This window comes from Anabrus simplex, chromosome 1, assembly GCF_040414725.1.
Source record: "Anabrus simplex isolate iqAnaSimp1 chromosome 1, ASM4041472v1, whole genome shotgun sequence".
Classification (NCBI taxonomy): Eukaryota; Metazoa; Arthropoda; class Insecta; order Orthoptera; family Tettigoniidae; genus Anabrus; species Anabrus simplex.
The window spans coordinates 357,388,251-357,411,728 of NC_090265.1; positions in this window are offsets into that span (position 1 = coordinate 357,388,251).

Genomic DNA, 23,478 nt, shown 5'->3' on the forward strand with positions numbered 1-23,478 from the left:
AAAAGAAAGAGAAGAGGACATGAAGTGAGGGTCTGTCTGTGTCTCACAGCCTAATAATATCAATGTCGAAAGGGGACAAGAGTTGACTAAGGTATGTCATAGAAAAGGAGATAAAGTGAGAATTCTCACTCAATGAAGTGGATCCATGTCTGGGGACCTGTTGTCGTCAACCAAGCTTCTAAGTTAGGAACTGCTAGGTGGTTACGCATTTTAGTTGCCTGCTACATACATACATACATACATACTGCCTCAACCCAACAAGTGGGTATAAGATCTGGGTACCAAATGCGATATGTGTCTTCTTACCACTAGTACTTCTATCCGGTTCCATAGCTAATTGGTTATCCATCTGACCTTTGGTCCAATGTTTCCTGGCCATTTTAGTGATTTTAACCTTCATTGGTTAATTCCTCTGGTTCAGCCTGGGTAGGGTCACATCCTCACAGAAGTGCAGGTCGCCCAAGGGTGTCAACTAGAGAGACATGCACCAGGCCTATCCGTAGGCCATACCTGTACGTCCCGTGTTCCGATGAGCACTTCTTAATTAGAGATGCTTAGGATTTGTTGTACGTCGGATTACGAGTATAGGCATATCTTTCTGGAGTTCAAGTAACTCTTCAAGGATAACCTCTTGTTAACTGGAAGAACTAATCCACATACGGAGTCTTTCAACCTCACGTGTTTCCTAATATTCTTTTATTTACTGTTCAAATAATTAATCGCCTTTCTGATGTCACAATACAGTAGTAGTTGTAGTAGACAGAAATCGAAATAAGAAGCATCATAAAACAACATTGACCACACCAACGAGTGATGACATATTTCGGATACTAAGTAACACTATATAAAGTATTTTAATTATTACATTCCTTAAAGTGGAAGTTCAGTAGTATAGGCATGTTAGGAACGAAACCACTAATTAACGGAACTGGTAACAGTAGATAATATGGACAAGCTTGTCGACTAGATTTATGGATGAGGTGAGGCAACTGTATGTCTAATAGGAATACAGCATGTTCTACTAAGTGATACATTCATGACGTCTACTTCACCTAGGAAACGATCATTCAAATTGTGTAAACAGCAAAAATTTGTTATACTTGTGGCACTCATAACACAAATTAAAGAGCCTATATTTACTTCTGTGTATACATTAATAAAAGGACCAATTCTCTTATTTCCGTCACTATCAGACGTGTTGAAAAATGGGATGTGGTTACGGATCACCCCGATGTAGATCAAGAGGCTCCGGTGTGCCTATCGAAGCTCCCACGACTCAACGCGGTACAGACATGAAGTTAGCCAGAAACACTGACGTCGATACTTCTCAAATCGCAGATCTATTGTGCGTCCATTTTGTTTTTTGTTTAGAACTAAACTGTGCCCGGCGCTGCCCGGGTACTCCTTTGAGTTTTTACTTTTAGGATTTTTGTTACCTGTTAACTACATATGTGTGAAATGACATTTCGTAGATTTCTTTATTTTGACGCCGATTGGTATTTTAAGAACTATTTTGTTTTAGAGTTATTGTTATGTGTTTCTTTTTTAGATTTTGTATCACGTTAGGCTGCCTTCACACGTACCACTTTGCGACCACACCAAAACCACACAACAGTGGTTGGCTGTGGAAGGTCTCAAGCTCTTACGGAAATGCAATATTGCTTTCACACGTACCACACATTGCATTCAAGTTCAACCACTGTCTCAATTTGTGGGTGTCATCACCTACAAAAACGTCGCTGGCATTGGTCGGACACAATTCACACGAGCAACACTCCTGACACACGCCAACCACACGCCAGTGATAGTGATGCGAACCTGGCGTACACCCACTCACTTCAGCCATTCCCTTCTTTTCCAGACGTGATACGTATTTCCGCTCTAGTACTGCTCCAAAGTGGCGAGCTAAAGTGATACCTTTGGTACTCAATTGTTTATTGAAAAAGGTTACCAACTTACGAAACATTTGGGACTGTACAACTGCTCCTTATAGCAACCGAATAGAAAAGGTAAAAGTTCCTGTTTTCTATAATAGGACGAATCCAAAAAAAAAAAAAAAACTCTATTCCGATGACGCTGTCTACGTCGACGCAATCAAAACCACAGCAATGCTTCCTCTTCGAAATCAATTTCAGTAGCGGATACTTACGGGTGTAGAGTATTTGGATAAATTTTGGCCGATGCGAACTTCAATAACCACGAAGAACCACGTAATTGTGGTTAAGAGTTGCAGTTGCAAAGTTTATGTGTGAAGGCAGTCTAAAACTTTGTCCCTGTGGCACTCCAGGTTGTCTGGAAAGTAGTTGGTCCTTTGAAATAAGAAATACGTGAAAACTGTACGTATTTATGCGTCGCACTACGTACACGATCCTCACCGTCTCTCCGTGGTTCTACGCCTACATATTCGGAAGACGGAGAAGGGCTGATCCCGCCATCGCCTTCAGGGGAAAAAGCCTTATCTCTGATACTAGTTCTTTACTCATACCATTTATATACCAGGTGACTCACGGACGCCGTACTTTCTACTTATAATGGGGTGTCTACCAACTGATTTTAACAGGGGAACTACTGCCAGCGGGCAGGTTACGTCAGAATATGAAGAGATAAGAAACAGAGTCACACTTGCAGCATGTTACTCAGCGTTGCCGGTCGAATGCACCCCTTGCATTAGTAAACATCGTTTTCGACCGCATAGTTCTAGGCTGGTGCATGCTACAGCTGCACAAAATTTGCTGTCTGCATATCGGCAGTAGCTAGTGTGATCAGCAGCGGTGAATACACAGACATAATTTTAATCTGAACAATCAGGTCGGAATGCAGCAGAAGTTCCAAAGAGACGTATGCCTTCTACATACGTACTTCACCGAACAGTATTAGTTTTTGTTTCATACATGCAACTCTTCCATCGAGTGGAATGTCTACACGTGTCTAAATAAATAAGTTATTAGATTTCATTTACTGCATCTTTTTTTTTTTTGCTAGGGGCTTTACTTCGCACCGACACAGATAGGTCTTATGGCGACGATGGGATAGGAAAGGCCTAGGAGTTGGAAGGAAGCGGCCGTGGCCTTAGTTAAGGTACAGCCCTAGCATTTGCCTGGTGTGAAAATGGGAAACCATGGAAAACCATCTTCAGGGCTGCCGATAGTGGGATTCGAACTTACTATCTCCCGGATGCAAACTCACAGCCGCGCGCCTCTACGCGCACAGCCAACTCGCTCGGTACTACTGCATCTTTGGCGTGTCTACAAACAGTAGCGGCGGTTAGGGGGTGGGGTGAGGAGGGACAGTCGCTCCCACCCGCACTTTGTAGAGTAAATATGACATTTATTCCATTTTAGCCAGCTGGAACTAGGAATTATTTTAAAACAAGCTACTTGTACAAGCCTTGTTGTATTATATGCTAAATCTTTCCTTTACTGTATAGCGCTACGGCAAGTAGTGGAGACGTTGCATGTGCTGTGAGGAAGGGTAGTAGGGGTACAAATTTTTGCCGAGGTCGTGGCCACTGAGTTATAATTCACCCACTTGTCGCGCGCATTCATCAGACATGTCATGAATTTTAAGGTTGCCTATTTTCCGAAAAAGCTGAAGATGACGCAAGTACGCGTTGAAACTAGTCCTGTGAAATTTAATATGTTGTAATTGAATAACAGCATTAAAATTGTATTGAATAGGTGGAAATATGAAGTTTATTTATTGTAATTCTTGGTTCAATACGGAAAAATGAAATTTCTTACGTTAACAACATTTTTGTACAAAAACATTCCTCATTTAGTCTAAATACTTAAAAATACAATTTCTGTATTTTATGAAATTGGACTTTCAAGGCTACAAAGGGTTGAACTCATCAAAGTGCAGCCGGGACTATTAAAGTTGGAGATATCAAATTTTATGAATATAATCGTATATGTGAGCAAAGGTTTAGCAAAATTGATTTTATAGGGTTAAATTGGGGTATATTTGAAATGTAGCTGTTTTTATTTTCTCGGCCATGAAATAAAATACAACTTCGTTTTTGCAGTAAAACATTATTCATGTCTGTTAGGTCATCAGCCCAGAAGCTGGTTGGATCCTCAAATAGCACCACCAAAGGTTATGTGGTTATAAGGAAAACCGCAAAAACCAATGGCAGCACCAAAATGAGGCGTACTAGGCAAGACGAGAAGTGAGGTAGTTTGCCACTGCTTTCCTCACTGGGTCAGAAAGTGCTATTGCAGCACGACTGACTCTATGAGCAACACCTTTCATAACACTCAGATGCACTAGTCGTGCTCTGAATGTCATTACTTAGCACCACCCATACCCCAGCAGCTTCCATATTGTCACAGCCATGGATGAGACTGGGATTCGGTGAAAGCTACACTTTACTCTGGCCTGTGCCGAGAGATGGATACAAAAGTACTGTATCCATCAAGAAATGGCAGCAGGCAATACGTTATTCATATGAATACTTAAAACGCAATGTCTGCATTTCTTAAAATTGTATTTCCAAGGAGTGCACGGGATTGAATAAGGGTAGTCTAATTTCTAATGACCTACAACTTATTAAGTCAGGATGGAAGGTAGCTTTAAGTGAGGATAATGTGGACAGAGAGTTAATTGAATATCCAATAAATGCGGTAGCTGGGATATCAAGAATTAAAATAAAAAAGACGTTGGGGGAAGAAGGGTGGTATAATAAAGAGCGCAATGAATCAAGGAAAGTAGTCACGAGGCGGCTAAAAGATAATAGAAAACACAGAGGGAGTGAAAAAAGGTGGAGTTTTATAGATTAAGGAAATAACGTAAGGATAAAATCGTAGAGAGAAAGTAATTATGGATGAGGGAGCAAACAAAGGCGATAAATAACGAGGGTAGAATTAAGGAACTGAAAATGTGTCGGAGAGAGTGAATAAAACAAGCAAGGGGGAGAAGAGGTACGATAAACTGAAAATTTACTCTGATTCATGGGTGGAAGTGACATGGAAATTGAAGAACAGGTCAGCACTAGGAATAAATGGAATTACTAATTTATTTTGGAAAGAAATAGTGAAATACTAGCATGTGCCAGCGGCTTCGCCCGCGCTTATTAATTCAACCGCGTTAGATTTTTCTAAACCGTAAAAGTAGCTTACTGATGACGTTGATAGCTTCATTTCTTGGAGCAAAAATCGCTCTTTTACACAGCTACGAGTGATCGGTGAAATGCTGTGCCCACGTACGTTAGTAGAACTGACAGATCTGTACGTCCAGTAGATTTGGCTGGGCCTCGCACACATAACGTACACACAGACAAGCAATTCCAGATTTCACGGACTGAACGAAAATAGCTTCCCATGCCGTGGAATTAAAATGGCATCTTCACTGAAATATGTATTACTATTCCATTTTTTATTTGTCCGACTCGTTGGCTGAACGGTCAGCGTACCGGCCTTCGGTTCAGAGGGTCCCGGGTTCGATTCCCGGCCGGGTCGGGGATTTTAACCTTCATTGGTTAACTCCAATGGCTCGGGGGCTGGGTGTTTGTGCTATCCCCAACATTCCTGCAACTCACACAGCACACATAACGTTATCCTCCACCACAATAACACGCAGTTTCCTACACATGGCAGATGCCGCCCACCCTCATCGGAGGGTCTGCCTTACAAGGGCATATTGCATATTTGCAAAATTGGCTTTACGTCGCACCGACACACGTAGGTCTTATGGCGACGATGGAATAGGAAAGGCCTAGGAGTTCGAAGGAAGCTGCCGTGGCCTTAATTAAGGAACGACTCCTGCATTTGCATGGTGTGAAAATGGTAAACCGCGGAAACCATCTTCAGGGCTGCCAACAGTCGGATTCGAATACACAATCTCCCGAATGCAAGATCACAGATGCGCGCCCCTAACCCCACGGCCAGCTCGCTCGGTTTACTATTCCTTGTTTATCTACCTTATGTATTACTAGCTGTAGTGCCCGTCGTTTACAGGACAATCATATAAAATGTACAAAGCTATCTAACTCCCTACTTACTGTACTTTCCGCCAGTATTCAGGCAGGCTGTTTTACTCGGGACGCAGGAGTAATCACATTTATTGGAGATGAGTGGCAGCAAAAGACACAAATCACATCACAATGGTCAATTGCTGATCAGTTTTATGAGCTTTCGATATTGTAAGCCTTCACATTTAGCTTTTTTTCCCGACTCTGTGATATTAGAGCATCTAATGTAAAGACAGTCCTTCCTTCCTTTATGACTCCCTCTTATTCTTCAAGCCATCGTTCCTTTACTAATTTTATCTTTTTTACAATCATCTTTACAGCTGTTTTCCTTATCGATACGGACCGATGACCACGCAGCTTTAAACCTTCAGACAATCATGACAAAAAGATCGCCATTTAACATGAATAAACAACATTTCCATGTTAACAATACTTGCCGTTGATATAGACTAACCAACAAAAGTACAAATTCATTTTTTAAGACTGTGTATGATTTGAACTTGTATTCTCTATAACTTTTGTTACGGTGTGTAATACTTTTCGATGGGACCAATGAAATGGCGTATGGCTTTCAGTGCCGGGAGTGTCCGAGGACAAGTTCGGCTCGCCAGGTGCAGGTCTTTTGATATGACACTCATAAGCGACCTGCGTGTCTTGATGAGGGTGAAATGATCATGAAGACGACACGTACACCCAGCCCCAGTGACAGCGAAATTAACCAATTAAGGTTAAAATTCCCGACACTGCCGGGAATCTAACCCGGGACCCCTGTGACCAAAGGCCATTTAGCCATGGAGCAGCCGGACGGTAGGACCAATAACATGGGTATTTATAAAGTAAATTTTAGTCATCTTCCCCTAAACTACCATTTTATCCAGCCTGAATAAAACTTGTTTATATCCTAGCCTGTAACACCTTATTCCCAGACTTTGCATATAGATTTTCATTAAATTCTGTTCACCACTTTTTGCGTAGTTCGGCGTTGATATGGACTTAGCAACAAAAATCGAAATTTATCAATATCACGGTAAAAGTGTATAAGACATACATGATTGAAAATGGAATTCTATAAAAATTTAGTCGATAGGACCATTATAACATAAATATTTGAGAATTAAATTTTAGGCCTTCCACTAAAGTACCATTTCACTCAGCGTGAATAAATTTATTTATAGCCTACTTTGTAGTGTATCATTGCCCGAATTCACATACCGGTTTTCATTAAGTTATTAAAAAGTGAACTTCCTTGTTACTGGGGACACGACCAATACAGAAATAGCATTTTTTTTAAATTCTGAGCAATGTACAGACAAAACTCTTATAATATATACATAGATATTTTTCTTCTGAATAAAATAATAAACTTTAAGATTGAGTTAGTTGAAAGAAAATACGGTTCAGGTTTTATTGCTGATATAGTGAAATCCTCGTATTGCCTAACATTTTAGAGAATGAAATGATTATATATAAGAAATAAGTAAATAAATAAATCTATATATTAAAAGCGTTTGCTGAAAACAGATTTGGCAAATCCGTCCGTCCGTTCTACTGGACCGATTTACCTCATTTTTGTTTTATTCCATCAGGAATTACCTGCCGCTGAATCATGAGACATGGTTTGGTATCTAAGTTCAGGCAACAAACGTATATAGTTCACGATTCCTCCTCAAACATATTCTTATTGCATATGAGTGAACGAATGCAATGAACAGAACCCTCCCCACCACCAGCTAGGGGAGAGAGTATCCGCCCATCGCAACCGTCGCAGCTAGTTCTGTTAGTATTAGAAAATACTGAACATATGCCAATTCACAAAATGTCACCACACCTAATTAAAATGTACAGTACCTGTTCCATGAACGTTATTTAGACATACCTTGAAGAGGTTTTACCTGACACCCAAGTTATGTAGTCCAAGATTCCTCCTCATTAACAACATGTGTTTTTTCTGTTTTCGCCTTCGTTAGAATAAAATAAAGACACTTATTTAGAGCATGAAATTTATATAAAATGCAATTAAAGATAAACACATACTTTTCATAAAATCAGCATTTATATGTATGCGTGGTGGGTAAAGACAATTTTTTATGTAGATGTTTCACAAAGTTCAATTAAGTCCTAATCAGGCAAGAATTTGCGCTTTTAGCTCTTCAGTTTGTGGATTTGTTCAGGATAATCTCGTTTGATGCTCCACCATAGTCTGCTCAAAGTTCTAGTCCTTGATAACGCTCTTCCATCTCTTCAGATCTTGATGAAAGCGTCCCCTATGCTCATTACTAACAGCCCAAGGTTTTGACTGTTCAAAAAGTGGGTTCTAATGCTCATGTTACATGCGAGATTACGGTAAGCTAACAGCATCGTTTGAAACTTCATATTTTACCAAAGAAATTAGTTATAACCACCACAAAAGATGGTCATGCTACTTTCTCCTGACAAATTCCTGACAAATTCCTCCTCACGTCAGGGCTCAAGTTTGAGATACAAGAAACATAACTGGTTTTATTTACTCGAAAGACAAAACAGTAAAAAGCAGAAACAGTGTGTTAAAAACAACCACCTTTATTAGGTACTCTATGCTTTAACGAACAACTTCATGAAGCCAAGCTTTGCCATTCGGTTCAGGAAAAGCAATGGAATCAAGTCACACTATCGGGATATCAAAAGGCACACCATTTCAGCTCCAGTGTAGAAACTAATAAGTGCCTTTATCTGCAAAAATAAAAAGTAAATACACATTCAAATTAAATGTAAACTAGAACATTCACAAACAATGTGTTTTATATTTGGAATCAGCGTTTCAAAAATACATAGAATATGTTGGAAAATCTCATGTTGCAGAAAATGTTCCCCAGTAAAATCTATTTAGTAGACTATCTGGCACCGAGCTCGATAGCTGCAGTCGCTTAAGTGCGGCCAGTATCCAGTATTCGGGAGATAGTAGGTTCGAACCCCACTGTCGGCAGCCCTGAAAATGGTTTTCCGTGGTTTCCCATTTTCACACCAGGCAAATGCTGGAGCTGTACCTTAATTAAGGCCACGGCCGCTTCCTTCCCACTCCTAGGCCTTTCCTGTCCCATCGTCGCCATAAGACCTATCTGTGTCGATGCGACGTAAAGCAAGTAGCAAAAAAAAAAAAAAAAAAAAAAAAAAAAAGACTATCTGGCAAGCAGGAATGAGTGGTTCAGATGTTATAGCGCTGGCTTCCCGAGTCCAGGTTGATGAGATCGATCCGTTCAGTCCAGTGATAAGAGCGTGTTAAGTTGATCCAGAGGAACTTGGGTTCAATTCCCCGTCAGATGAATTTATAAACGACATTTGCTCTATCCCGTTTACGGTCGGAAATTTGAGACCTTCAGCTTATACTCTTCCACGGGTCTCCAATAACCCATGAGTAATGGCTTTGATTTATACTGAAATCATGAGAGGATACACCGTCAAAAATTAAAGAAATTAATCAACGTTTATTCGAGCTGTACTTTCAGCACGTGGAGCTACGACCCAGTTAACGTGTGCCCTGAAATTTATTGTCACTGAATGTTTAAGGCTGCTGTTCCAGATATGTGCGTGCCCATCTCGCCAACTTTCTTCGTGCTTCTTCCGCCACGTGCCGAGGTCCAGTACAATAAAACCTTGAACCAAATGTGCAAGGAGAAATTGGCCAGTCATGTGTTTTCGCAAGCAGCTCACACGCACACACACGCTCACAAGCATAAACGAGGAGGAGAAGGGGAGCTAATTAACATGGAGGCTGGTTAGTGGGAAGCAGTTAGTACACGTGCGTGATAGATTTAATGTGCTCAAAACTTGTTACTGTCTTGCTTCTAAAGTTGATCTCTTCTGTCCTGAGGATTCTCTTAGCCCATATCGTTCCAGAACGTAGAAGGTGATGATGATGGTGATGATGATGATGATGATGAGTAGAGCTTACAGTTGTATGTGACTACTAGTTTCTACTCGCATCTCCACCCGCGTCGAACAGGTTTTGCGAATTCAAGCGATCGTGTCCCATGAGTTACGTAAAAACATCACTGCGCGGAAGAGAAAAGTGTACCAGTTTTATATATCTTGACTGTCAGATGTTGGACGAAAGCTCACGAGAGATATTATTTCCACTTCTGACTAATGTTAATTATGCGCAGCTGGATTCGTTTATGTTTATTTAGCTGTCACTTAATTATTGACTACTATATTTCCGAAAATATAGAAGTTGGAATGGTTTTATTTGCAGCTTATTAATACTAGTCACCGAGCGGGTTAGCTGTGTGGTTCTGGGCGCGCAGCTGTGAGCTTGCATTCGGGAGATAGTGGGTTTTTAGTCTCCGCGACGCATTTATGGAACGTTTCATGCTCTCCAGTCTTAATCCACATCGTTTTTGTATATCTTTAATGATTTAAGATGTATGCCTATTGCTGAGTCGTGACATTTTCTTCAAGTTGTTCTCCCGAAATCGTTACTACTGTAGTTCTTTTCAATACAGTTCAATACTTTATACACGATAATCTTTATCGGGAAATCATCTAGGCAACAGCGAAGGCAGTATAAAAATCTTCCAAGTGGTTTTCGAACTATAGAATGCTCTACCTTACCTAGCACATGATTTCTACTGTTAACAGACATAAAAACTGTACTAGTGGTCGGGTATTCCGTTTAAATTAAGAGTGCAAACAAACTGGTATCTATCAGAGAAAGCAAAACTAATTGTAACAGTAACTTGATACTCGTCAAAATGTTTAAATTGTCACTCGTCAAAGAGTTAATAATAATGTCATTTGCTGTACGTCCCACTAACTACTTTTACGGTTTTCGGAGACACCGAGGTGCCGGAATTTTGTCCCGCAGGAGTTTCCTTACGTGCAGGTAAATCTACCGCACGAGGCTGACGCATTTGAGCACCTTCAAATACCACCGGACTGAGCCAGGATTGAACCTGCCAAGTAGGGGTCAGAAGAACAGCGCCTCAACCGTCTGAGCCACTCAGCCCTGCGACAGAGAGTTAAAAATAATATTGTGCAAGCAACTTTGTACAGATTTAATTTTTCAATTAATGCTTTTGAGGAAATTTAAGTGTGCTAATATATCCATGTCTACGTCGAGAAATGAGATCTTCAATGTACTGTTTGCACGGCCTATCATTGAATTCAATATAATTACTGGTTTGTATTTCAGTGATAGCGTCTAAATATGTGGATGTGTACAGTTAAAATACAGTTAGAAAACTCTCTGATATGACTGGCATGCATTAAAAAAAATACTTTACGTCGCACTGACACTGACAGGTCTTATGGCGACGATGGGGTAGGAAACGCCTAGGAGTGGAAAGGAAGCGGGCGTGGTCCTAATTAAGCTACACCCACAGCATTTATCTGGTGTGAAAATGGGAAACTGCGGAAAACTATCCTCAGGGCTGCCGACAGTGGGGTTCTAACCCACTATCTCCCGGATGCAAGCTCAAGCTGCGCGCCCATAACCACACGGCCAACTCACCCGGTACATGTATTTGTAGTTATTTCAGACTAGCTGATGTACCCGTGCTTCGCTACGGAATTCTACATTGTATACAGAATTCTAGGTTATTGGTAGTGTACACGTTGTGAGCAAGATTGTATTAAATTGCATAGCTCTGAACGTTACCCTAGAAACGCGACGGGGAAGTCACCAAACGTCTTTTCTCATATGAAGACTGTGTTGGGGAATTTTCATTGTAATGATAGGCCCGCTTGCCTACCATCAGTCACCACCAGGTTGGGGAGTTTTCATTATAATGGCAGACACTCACTCGCTACCAGTCATTTTACATCCTCAGAAAGACTGTCTTAATGGTTTTCCCAACTGAAATGAACATAGGTCATTGCAATGACGTCAGTAGGAATGGCTCGATTAAAAGCAATGCTTTCATATGAAATACTCCATCAAATGAAAGACCACACAGTTTCTTACTTTTAACCAACAGTACTATGCTGGAATGCCAGAGCTGGAATGACCAAGCCGCAGACAGCTCTGATCTGTGAACACTCTTCGTCCATTTCGGCGGGGGGGGGGGTGGAAGGTGGAGGCGAATAGTGGAGAGTCCCAGGGCAAAAACTATGCCCTTTTACTAATCTGTTTCCTAGGAGTACCCGATGAGTCGGAAAATCTCAATTCACTACAATGGCAACGGAAAAATCTATCTGACTTGGAGGCAATTTTTTCCTCCAAGCCAGAGGAGAAGCCCCCTCTTCACTGCTAATTTGTAATTAAATGAATGTAGAATTTAATAAACGTGAAGAGGAAGAAGCTTTTCTTAAGAAACGGCTCTTTTCAGTGTTGACATTTTAGTTATTTAGTGAATTGTGTTGCTATAATTTGAAATAGGCTTAAATTGTAATTCTAGACCAGGTCATACTACTACTACTACTAAGTGAGCCTCTGCCGTACGTGTGCATACAGCTCATTCAAAACAGCGCGTCAGAGTAGGGATCGAATAGCTGGAATACTATGATGAACCAGTGTGTTACGTACCTGCAGTATCAGAAAATGTATGAACCAGAGGAATGGCATGCTAAAGAAGAAAGTTTTCCAACTCCCCAGCTATTACCCGCCAAAGTTCAGTCGGGCTGTTATCCTCGCTACGCAGTAGTAATCCCATCTATCGGAGTTGAGCGGCACCATAAGAAACGAGGAACATCACAATAAACAATGGTCAATGTAAATTTATTGTTGATCAGTAACAAACAATGGTCAATGTAAAGTTATTGTTGATCAGTGTTATGCGCTTTCGATATTGTAGGCCTTTTGAAATACCACTCTTATCATAGTCGGTACAGTAAAACTGAATGAAACATAAATGATCGGAAATGGTATTGTCTATAACCTTTGTTATGTAGTACTTTTCGATAGCACCAATAATATAGGTAGCGGTATTTTAAAAGTAAATTTTAGGCGCCTTCCCCTAAACTACCATTTTATCTCGGGCGAATAAAATTATTTACAGCCTAGACTGTAGTTTCTTATTCCCCGACTCTATACAGTGGTTTTCATTAAATTCTGTTAACCCACTTTCTCGTGGCTCGGCGCTGATATAGACTTAACAACAAAAATACAAATTCATTAATATCTGTGTTATCAGAGCCGGTATGGTAAAAATGTATAAGACATAATTGATTGGAAATTTAATTCTATATAACTTTAGTTATATAGTATTTATCGACACGACCACTAATAATATAAATATTCGATAATTAAATTTAAGGCCTTCCCCTAAACTACCATTTCACTCAGCGTGAATAAAATAATTTATGGCCTAGATTGTAGCGGCTCATCCCCCGGCTTTACATACCGATTTTCATGAAATTCTCTTCAGCCGTTTTCTCGCGATGCGTGTACATACATACATACAGACAGACAGACAGACAGACAGACAGACAGACAGACAGACAGACAGACAGACAGACAGACAGACAGACAGACAGACAGACAGAAATTACGGAAAAGTAAAAAGTACATTTTCTTGTTACTATGAACATGACCGATACAGAAATACCATTCTTTTCAAATTCTGAGCAATGTACAGACAAAACTCTTATTTTATATATATAGATGTTATAGTGTTCGAAGCCCAAATCTCCGGAGGAAGCAGTGAATCAGTCTCTATGAATTTTGTAACCAAATAATCATTAAAATCTGTTAGTTTTGAGTTGTCGGGTTGGATGCTTATCAATTTAGTAAACCGACTCCAACTTCAGCAGGCTCGAAGAATATTAAACCAAACGTCCACTTTCCAGTTCCACTATCTTCATAATGTATTTCGACGAAAGACCCAGCGATTGAATATTCTTCCACCGCTACTGAGATCAATGAAACTTACAGCCAATGATAGATGACAAAGACCTTTAAGTATGAATATTTCGAAATCTACAACAACAACAACATCAACAACGAATTACGGTTGAAATTTATAATTGATATTGCCGCAAATTCGGACCACTTTACGTAACATATTTTCGTACCTATCCGTTGATTTGTTCGACAAGAGGCAAGAATAGGAATGGATCATACCGATTTTTTCTATAAACCTGTACAGTGAAAAGTTTATTAAAAGTTTACTACAGCATTCAAAAGTGATCATAGTCAAAAAGATGGAGAAGGATGGCCTCAGATGAAAAACATATAACATTTAAAGAAGTGCCGTTCATCATAAGCAGGTTTTCGTTTTTGTTGTTTACTACGGACATCTGTTGTAAAAGTGTGTGTACTTCATGTAAATTCTTGGATAAAGGTAGGATTATAGACCTCTTTGCACGATTAACATTTTGTCAAATTCTGGTCACATCTAAATGTGTAATTTGTAATTTCAATGTCCGCCTCTGCGGTGTAGTGGTTAGTATGATTAGCTGCCACCCCCGGAGGCTCGGGTTCGATTCCCGGCTCTGCCACAAAAAAATTGAAAAGTGGTACGGGGGCTGGAACAGAGTCCACTCAGCCTCGGGATGTCAACTGAGTAGAGGTAGGTGCGATTCATACCTCAGCCATAGTGGAAGTGGTTTTCTGTGGTTTCCCACTTCTCCTCCAGGCAAATGCCGGAATGGTATCTAACATAAGGTCACGGTCGCTTCCTTTCCTCTTCATTGTCTATATCTTCCATTCTTCCCATCCCCCCCCCCCCGACAAGGACCCTGTTCAGCAAAGCAGGAGAGGTCGCCTGGGCGAGGTACTGGTCATCCTCCCTAGTTGTATCGCCCGACCCAGAGTCTGAAGTTCCAGGACACTGCCCTTGAGGCGGTAGAGGTGGGATCCCTCGCCGAGTCCGAGGGAAAAACCGATCCTGGAGGGTAAACAGCTAAAGAATAATAACAATAATAAGAAGAAGACGTAATTTCAGTTTCTGTGTTTGAAACTTCACTTCTTATAAATTTTTTATGGGCTTTCAGGTAAATCATTAAGGGCTTTTCGTTTCATACTATTATAGATTATATCTATGTATGTCTACCCTTTAGTCCCGTTTCTTGATATGGGGTCGGGGATGAAGTGAGATGAATTTATGTAGCTTCTTTAACGACCGGATGCCCTTCCTGACGTGAACTTCAGTTGAGGAGCTAATGAATATGAAACGTATGATGATGAATGAAATTGGGTAAGAAGGTGGAAGGAATCGACTATGGCCTATCAATAGGAAATGTCTGGACATTTGCGTGGAAGTAAAAATGGCAAACCACAGAAAGACATTCTCAGGATAGTCGTTGATTGGGGTCGAACCCACTCGTTTCCAGAATTCAGAGCTTGGCTCCATAGCACGTTAACACGCGCGGCCACTCAACCCGGTATTGTGGTTAATGCTGTTTGTTTCAGATAGAACTTTCTCCTCCATGTTTTAATAGTACATTTCCAGGCCATTGCCCGCTCTGTTTCTTTATCTTGCAGAAATTTGCTTCCGTTCACAATAACCAAATCACAGAGCTCGATAGCTGCAGTCGCTTAAGTGCGGCCAGTATCCAGTATTCGGGAGATAGTGGGTTCGAACCCCACTGTCGGCAGCCCTGAGGATGGTTTTCCGTGGTTTCCCATTTTCACACCAGGCAAATACTGGGGCTGTACCTTAATTAAGGCCACGGACGCTTCCTCCCCACTCCTAGCTCGTTCCTGTCCCATCGTCGCCATAAGACCTATCTGTGTCGGTGCGACGTAAAGCAACTTGCAAAAAAACAAAAAACATCAAATCACTTTCTTTCTCGCTGGGAATATGTTGAATCTGATCATTACTGTATGATGACCTCGCGAAGAATGGTGACCTTTAAGGTTGTCACGTGTGAACGTATATATTACACAAAGGACGACAAGTGCTGTATAGTACCAACGCTAGCAAACGTTCTCAGCAGATAGCTACAAGCGAGAAACATGAAGAGCGAAACATATTATCACAGTATTGCGCAAGTTCTGTTTTGCAACGTATTAGAGATACATATGTTCCGGACGCTACTGGTGTGCTTACAACGAAATGAAGTGAAATCGTTCCAGCGCGTGTTCACTTTAAGGGGTTCAGAGTGCAATCAATTACTTTTTAATCCTTTCGAGCGCGACTATAATGGTTTAGGCAGTGTACGATCAGAACTTTTTCGTTTGCCGTCACTTTCTTCCAGATTTTTCACATAAACTCGTACTATTCGGCATCTTCTTTCTTTTTTTTTTTTTTTTGCTTTACGTATCACCGACAAAGATATGTCTTATGGCGACGATGGGATAGAAAAGACCTAGGAATTGGAAGGAAGCGGCCGTGGCCTTAATTAAGGCACACCCCCGGCATTAGCCTGGTGTGAAAATGGGAAACCACGGAAAACGATCTTCAGGACTGCCGACAGTGGGAATCGACCCACTATCTCCCGATTACTGGATGCTGGCCGCACTTAAGCGACTGCAGCTATCGAGCTCGGTCGGCATCTTTTCTTCATACTTCAGTGTGTAAGTGAAAATCTTCGTCGCGATATCTTCTAGGCAACAATGAAAGCCGCATAAAAGTCTGTTCAGCGGTTCTCGTATTATAATGTTCTAGGCAGCCTTATGAATGCTCTTCCTGTACCTAGTACAGGGTTACAGGCTTGCTACCGAAAAAAAAAAAAAAAAAATTACTGTGAGCGATCGTTTAACCCCCCCGATTTGTCTCACGCGGACCAGTAAGTAAGTAATATTTACAGTAGAACCCCAATATAACGCGGTTCAAAATACCGCGGATGCTGATTTGACACGGCGAAGAGTATATACAATATTAATTTATTAAATTAATGAAATTCTTATTTTCGAAAATTAGTAAATTATTCTGCTTAAAATTGGGAAACCACTGAATACAATTATCAAGACAGCCAACGCAGGATGTCCGGAATCCATCTATATATACAATAGTTCCACAGCTATAATCCAACCAGCGAACTGAACGGACGTGTAGTGCTGAGTGTGTGACAAGAGTGCGTACGCGAAAGAATGGGAGTGTCGACCGAAAAATACAAGTGTACTATAGGGAGGTGGCATCGTAGGATGAAAGTGATATCCAATCACAATGTCAACAGTCCCTGTAACTTTATATAGTTTGTGTTAAAAGCATTTGTTGTGATGGTACTACTGGAGATCGGTGGTGTGGAATTCAATCCGGCCCCTGGTCTGTCTGGGGAGGATACTGAGTAGTTGAAGGAAGTTATGAAGGATCTATTGATGGATCAAAACCAGGAATTGCAAGACATGAAGACTGATTTAAAAACGGAACTATGTAAGATCAAGGAGTGTCCAGTGCAAAATAACTTTGAGTTGGAGGAAATTAAGAATAAAGTTCTTGACTGGCGAGGAAGCTTGAGATGGAAAAATCGACGCAAGAAAGGGAAGACATGAAGAGAAATATAATTATATATGGACTGGCTGATTCAGGGAAGGAAAACCTTAACGAGACTGCCGAGCAATTGCAGGAGATGGTGCAACGACCAGAGACGTCAGCAATGCGTAAGGTCAGTGTAAGGCCGGCCGCAAAATGAGACGCAGGTCCGTGAGGTGACGCAGGGGGACTCACGTCGAATTCTTCACGGCAGAGTGAGTCACGGCGACAATCGTCGCAAGCTGGATCGCAGTTTCAGTACGCAGTTTATGACCTATCTGATGTCGGTACGACGTAAAGCAACTTGTAAAAAGAAAAAAATAATTGCTTTCTTCTCTCATACCCCCTCGTCATAACTTCGTCACATTATTTGTTAGGCCTACTTATTTTTCTCACTAAAACTCAGTTTTTGTGTAGTAAGTTGTTTTCAATTTGTATATCTGAGTTTAGCCATTACAAATAATGTGTATTTGTCACATGAGTTTATTTCTGGAATTTCAAAAAAATTATTTTTGCATTCATCAATAGATAAAACATTTAACTGCAATAAACTAGTATTTTGTTGCTTTATATTGTACATTATTTTTTCAAAACACAATATATAGGCTAGTTTATGGTGGTTTAGACAAAAAATACTTTTAATATGATTTTTCAAAAAGAATTCCTGAGTCAGTAAAATGGTTTAGCAACCATATGAACAACCAAAGTCACCGTGAGTCTTGCAGGAAACTGCGGAAGAGAGACTGAGGTCCTCAGGGTCACCACGGCCAGCAACTGCGTCACGTCACCCCGCGGGTCCAGTCAATTCTGTGGTTCGCAGAAACTCACCGTGAGTCACCCTGCGTCACCTCATGGACCTGCGTCTCAGTTTGCGGCAGGCCTAACGGGTGCCGCACGCGCTCAAGCTGAAGCAGCAGTAGCAGCTGAAGCAGAAGTGTTATCTGAGCTGCAGGCTCAGCGCACTGCAAGGTCGGAGAAAAGAAGAGAACAAACAGCTGTACCTGCAGAAGTCGTGGAAGTCGGTCTAGCAGACTAGCGGTTCGTGTCTAAATATATAACAAGGCAAGGGATAGGAGAGTTCGAATGGACAAGTATCCTAGTGGAATACTTACCCTCATAAGGGATGACTTACAGCAGAAAATGGAACTTGTAGAAACAGAAGTGGAAGAAGTTCTTTGGATAAAAATAAAGATGAATCGGAAGGGTGAAATAAGCTTATGTCTCGGTTTTGTCTACAGCCCTCCCGGCAGGTTCCCCATTTGCAAACAAAAATTTTTTCCTTGAGTTGGGAACGGAAATAAACAGATTAAGGAAGATGTAGGTATAATGCTTATGGGAGACTTCAATGCGAGGATTTTAGATCGAAAACCAGTGTATGGTGAAGAGGTAGAGGCAAAAGTAGTTAATAAGAGAACAAGTCAAGATGAAGGGTATAATAGATACGGTGAAAAATTACTAGAACTATGTGGTACAGGGGAATGGGTGGTGGCCAGGAGATGATGACACATATAACAGAAACGGGAGGAAGTGTTGTAGACCTGGTATGATGTCCAAAGGAGGTATTACCACTCCTCGAAAGGATAACAGTTAAAGACTGGGCAGAATCTAACCATTTACCAATAATAATCAAACTGATAAGTAGGGAAGAGCATAGTGTGGTTTGTTATCAAGGAAATATTAAAAAGAGATTAGTGCGAAAATATAGATGGTGGGATGACCTTAGACCTCAGGAAAGACTTTGAGAATTATTTTAAAGGGAGAAGTTTCGAAATTATGAAGGTAGGGACAGGACTTAAGATTGAAAATAACCAAAGAGATGCGTCAATTCAGTTTATAGAAAATACTATATTGATAGCAGGACAGTGGATATAAGTGAAGGGAACAGGGCTGCCAAGAAATGCTGGGTTGTTCAAAGAAGAAGGCGGAAAGAAAAGGGCGGAAGTAACGAAAGCTTTAAAATCCTACAGGAAGGTAGGGATACTTGAAACAAGAAATGCGTTCTGTAGCAAACGAAATGAGCATAGAGAACTTTTTTTTAATATTTGCTTTACGCCGCACCAACACATATCGGTCTTATGGCGACGATGGGATAGCAAAGGCATAGGAATGGGAAGGACGCGGCCGTGGCCTTAATTAACGTACAACCCCAGAATATGCCTGGTGTGAAAATGGGAAACCACAGAAAACCATTTTCAGGGCTGCCGACAGTGGGGTTCGAACCCACTATCTCCCGAATACTGGGCATTGGCCGTAGAGAACTATTAGTAAACACAAAGTATTTATAGCAGAATAAACAAGCTGAAAATCTAAACAGAGATTCCAAACGAAGGGACAGTAAGAAAGTGTGGAACAGAATATTTTTTCTGCAAGAGGCTTTACGACGCACCTACAGAGATAGGTTTTATGGCGACGCTGGGATAGGAAAGGCCAAGCAGTTGGAAGGAAGCGGCAGTGGCCTTAATTAAGGTACAGCCCCAGCATTTGCCTGGTGTGAAAATGGGAAACCACGGAAAACCATCTTCAGGGTTGCCGACAGTGGGATTCGAACCCATATCTCCCGGATGCAAGCTCACAGCCACGCGCCTTTAACCGCACGGCCAACTCGCCCGGTCAAATAGAATAAATCAAGTCTGTAGAGATAGAAAAAGTACAACACAAGCGAATATAAGTAATGGGGAATGGATCAAGCATTTCAAACGGCTATTAGATGGGGAGGGTATTTAGAAACCCAACATAGAAAAGACTGGGATACGTATTCTGTACCGTATTCAGATAGTAAAACTTTTGCCTTCGCGTTGAAAACACGTATGAGGAATTTAAATGTTCTCTCAAAGTGAAAGATGGTTGAGTAGTGGAAGACATTTTTTTCAAAACTCTTTCTCAAACAAGGTTGCCATTGATTCACGAACTTCCCTCTCTTATTGAGGATTATATTAAGGAAAATTGAATACGAAATAACCATACTATAGAAATTATAGAATTGCCCTTGTCATCTTCCTTGATATTCCGAGATTACTCAACTTATAGACGACGACAGCCCGTCTATTCACCGAGTCAAAAGCTTTCTCTAAATCGATTGCCGTGATCTACAATATGCCTCTTTTCTTCTTCTTTTTGAGCAAGATATCTGGATGACACATTGGTAATTTTAGATGATTGAATTATTAATGCATCCTCCACTCTCAATAATCTCAACAAGATTGATCCTCATATTAAATTCACCCTTGAAACTGAATCCAAAAGATCAATCAATTTTCTAGATATAACAATTAGCAGAATACCTTATTCTTTGTCTTATATGATTTACAGGCAACCCACACAAACAGCTACTACCATAAGACAAGGTTCCTCACACCCACAATCACATAAGTGTGCTACTTACAACAGTATGGTTAACCGCGCTTTCAAAATAACGTTATCTAAAGATAACTTAAATAAAGAACTTAATATCATCCGTTCCATCGCTAAATTTAATGGTTACAGCAGAACTTTTATTGAACAAATATTCAATAAATTTAAACACCGAACAAATACAACGCTTTCTGAAGTCCTGAAACTTATTAACATCTTCAGTTTTCTGACGAAGAAATTTCATTTCACACCATGATATCAAGAAGAAAACCTTTGTTTAGGGTACTGATAATTTCAATATCTTGGTCTATCATAGTAAAATGATGTTCTTCGTCCTGCATGTGTTGCCCGATTGCTGAACATTTATTGTATTTTTATCGCGTTAACGTGTTCTGAATATCTAATTTTGAAGCTGCGTCCTGTTTGTCCAATGTAAGAAGAATCACAGTTATTGCATTTAACCTTTAGAAGTACCAAAAACCAAATGATATTATTCGAACGGGCTAAACCGAGACGTGCAACCGAAGAGAAGACACGGTGCCCCTTGGTCAGAGGAGGTTAAGCAGGCCCACTCACAAAGAATGAGGAAAATTTGGGGCTCTAAAGAAGGCCAAGTTCAGTGTCAAATGCAACATGACTTAACGTGGTCCTTGATGGCCCCAGCGAATTATATAATAATAATAATAATAATAATAATAATAATAATAATAATAATAATAATAATAATAATAATAATAATAATAATGATAATCCCTTGCAATCATTAAACAGACACTGACAAACACGAAGTTCAAGGTTTAATTACGAAGAGTTGGAGAAGAACGAAGTATGTTACAAATCATTAGAAGGAGAAAAATGAGCTGGATCGGACATTGTTTGAGGAGGGACTGTTTACTGAAAGAAGGAATAGAAGGAATGGTGAAAGGCAAACGAGGAAGAGGAAGGAAAAAATATCAAATGTTGGACAATATCCAAGGAAATAAATATTTGGACATAAAAAACTTGGCGCAGGACAGGCAACAGTGGAAGAGGTTCATGCCATGACAAGACCTGCCAATAAGGCAGAATAGCTAGATGATGATGACATTAATAATACGTTGTAATAAGTACAGTGCGAGGGTGTGATACAGTATATGTACTATGACAACGTGACGGTGGAGTAACCCCTGAACACTGCGCACGTTGCACTGAACTGAGTCCGTCATCATACAGTAGTTCGTTGTTGCCTATACGTTTACTAGAAATAGTAGTAGGTCGCAGTGCTTTATGTATTTATTTCAGCTTTAGATATGTGTTAATGCATTACGATGTTGGGGGAACTTATCGGTCTTGTTTTGAACGGTTGTTTATATGTTTTGTCACAAGTGTTTGTTGAAAGGGATCTCCATGGTTAATGTCATTTTAGAATATTGCTAGTTTATTTCAATCATTGTGGAGATCTCATTTAAGGTAAATAAATTTCAATCAATCACTACTGATCTGCATTTAGAGCAGTTGCCAAGGTGGCTGATTCCCTATATGTTGTTTTCCTAGCCTTTTCTTAAATGATTGCAAATAAACTTGATACCATCATCTCCCATTTCAGAGGGTTAGGTAAGGCCCGTAGTGGATGTACCGCTGCAGAGACACGCGTACACGACCTGGGTGACATCAGACAATTTGTCATGTGCTATCTAACTTCGAAGGATCCATTTTGGTGAACTGCGGACAGTTGAAATTAAGTTCATGTAGTTCATGTTGAGAAAAGTGATTACATTACACTTGCTCTGGTGTAAGAAGTCACTGGTGTAAATTCAATGGAATCAGGCTTCCACGAATGTTTTCTTACAGTCAAATTTCACGTAATCTACCCAAGTGCCGACAAAATAATGAAGAAGTGAGTTGCACATTTGCGTTCACTAGTGTGAAGAGGACAAACATAATTAATTAATTAGTTAGTTAGTTAGTTAATTAAAACTGTTCATTAAACCCGAGAAAATCAACCTTTCAGTCCAAGGAAGAGGTAAAATGTTCACATGTAGCCTTGTCACAGACACATCGCATTACCGTCCGGCTCCATGGCTAAATGGTTAGCGTGCTGGCCTTTGGTCACAGGGGTCCCGGGTTCGATTCCCGGCAGGGTCGGGAATTTTAACCATCTTTGGTTAACTTCGCCGGCACGGGGACTGGGTGTATGTGTCGTCTTCATCATCATTTCATTCTCATCACGACGCGCAGGTAGCCTACGGGAGTCAAATCAAAAGACCTGCACCTGGCAAGCCGAACATGTCCTCGGACACTCCCGGCACTAAAAGCCATACGCCATTTCATTTATCGCATTACCACACAACTTTTATAAAACACATATGTCACAAATTGTTTGCCTCCATCTAGAGCAAGTCGGCATTCTCTGGTTACAAAACCATGTCACTGCGAACGCATGAAAGTTGCTTTGCTCCTCTTCAACCACGTGCCGGGGTCTAGTTCAGATGGTCCTTGAACTAAATGCTCCCGCAGAAACTGGCTACAGCTAGCACGTGTAACCCCGATTGGTAAATTGGCAACAGAAGATAAGATCATACAACAGTCCGGAGACACGTCTTCTGATTATATTTCTTCATTCGGGGATTAGGAAAATCATGGTCAGCAACATAGCATCCCTAATGAGCGGAGCCTCTCTTACACGAAGTTAGTATTGCCAGAAGACTAGCTAAGAAGTATAATTATTGATTAGTGGCTTCACAGGCCATGGGATTGAGCCGCGGCACGGTCGGCTAGCATTTGAGAGATGAGAGTGCTTAAAAGCCAGACAGTCGTGCCGGTGAGTCAAATTAATATAAAATTGCCAAT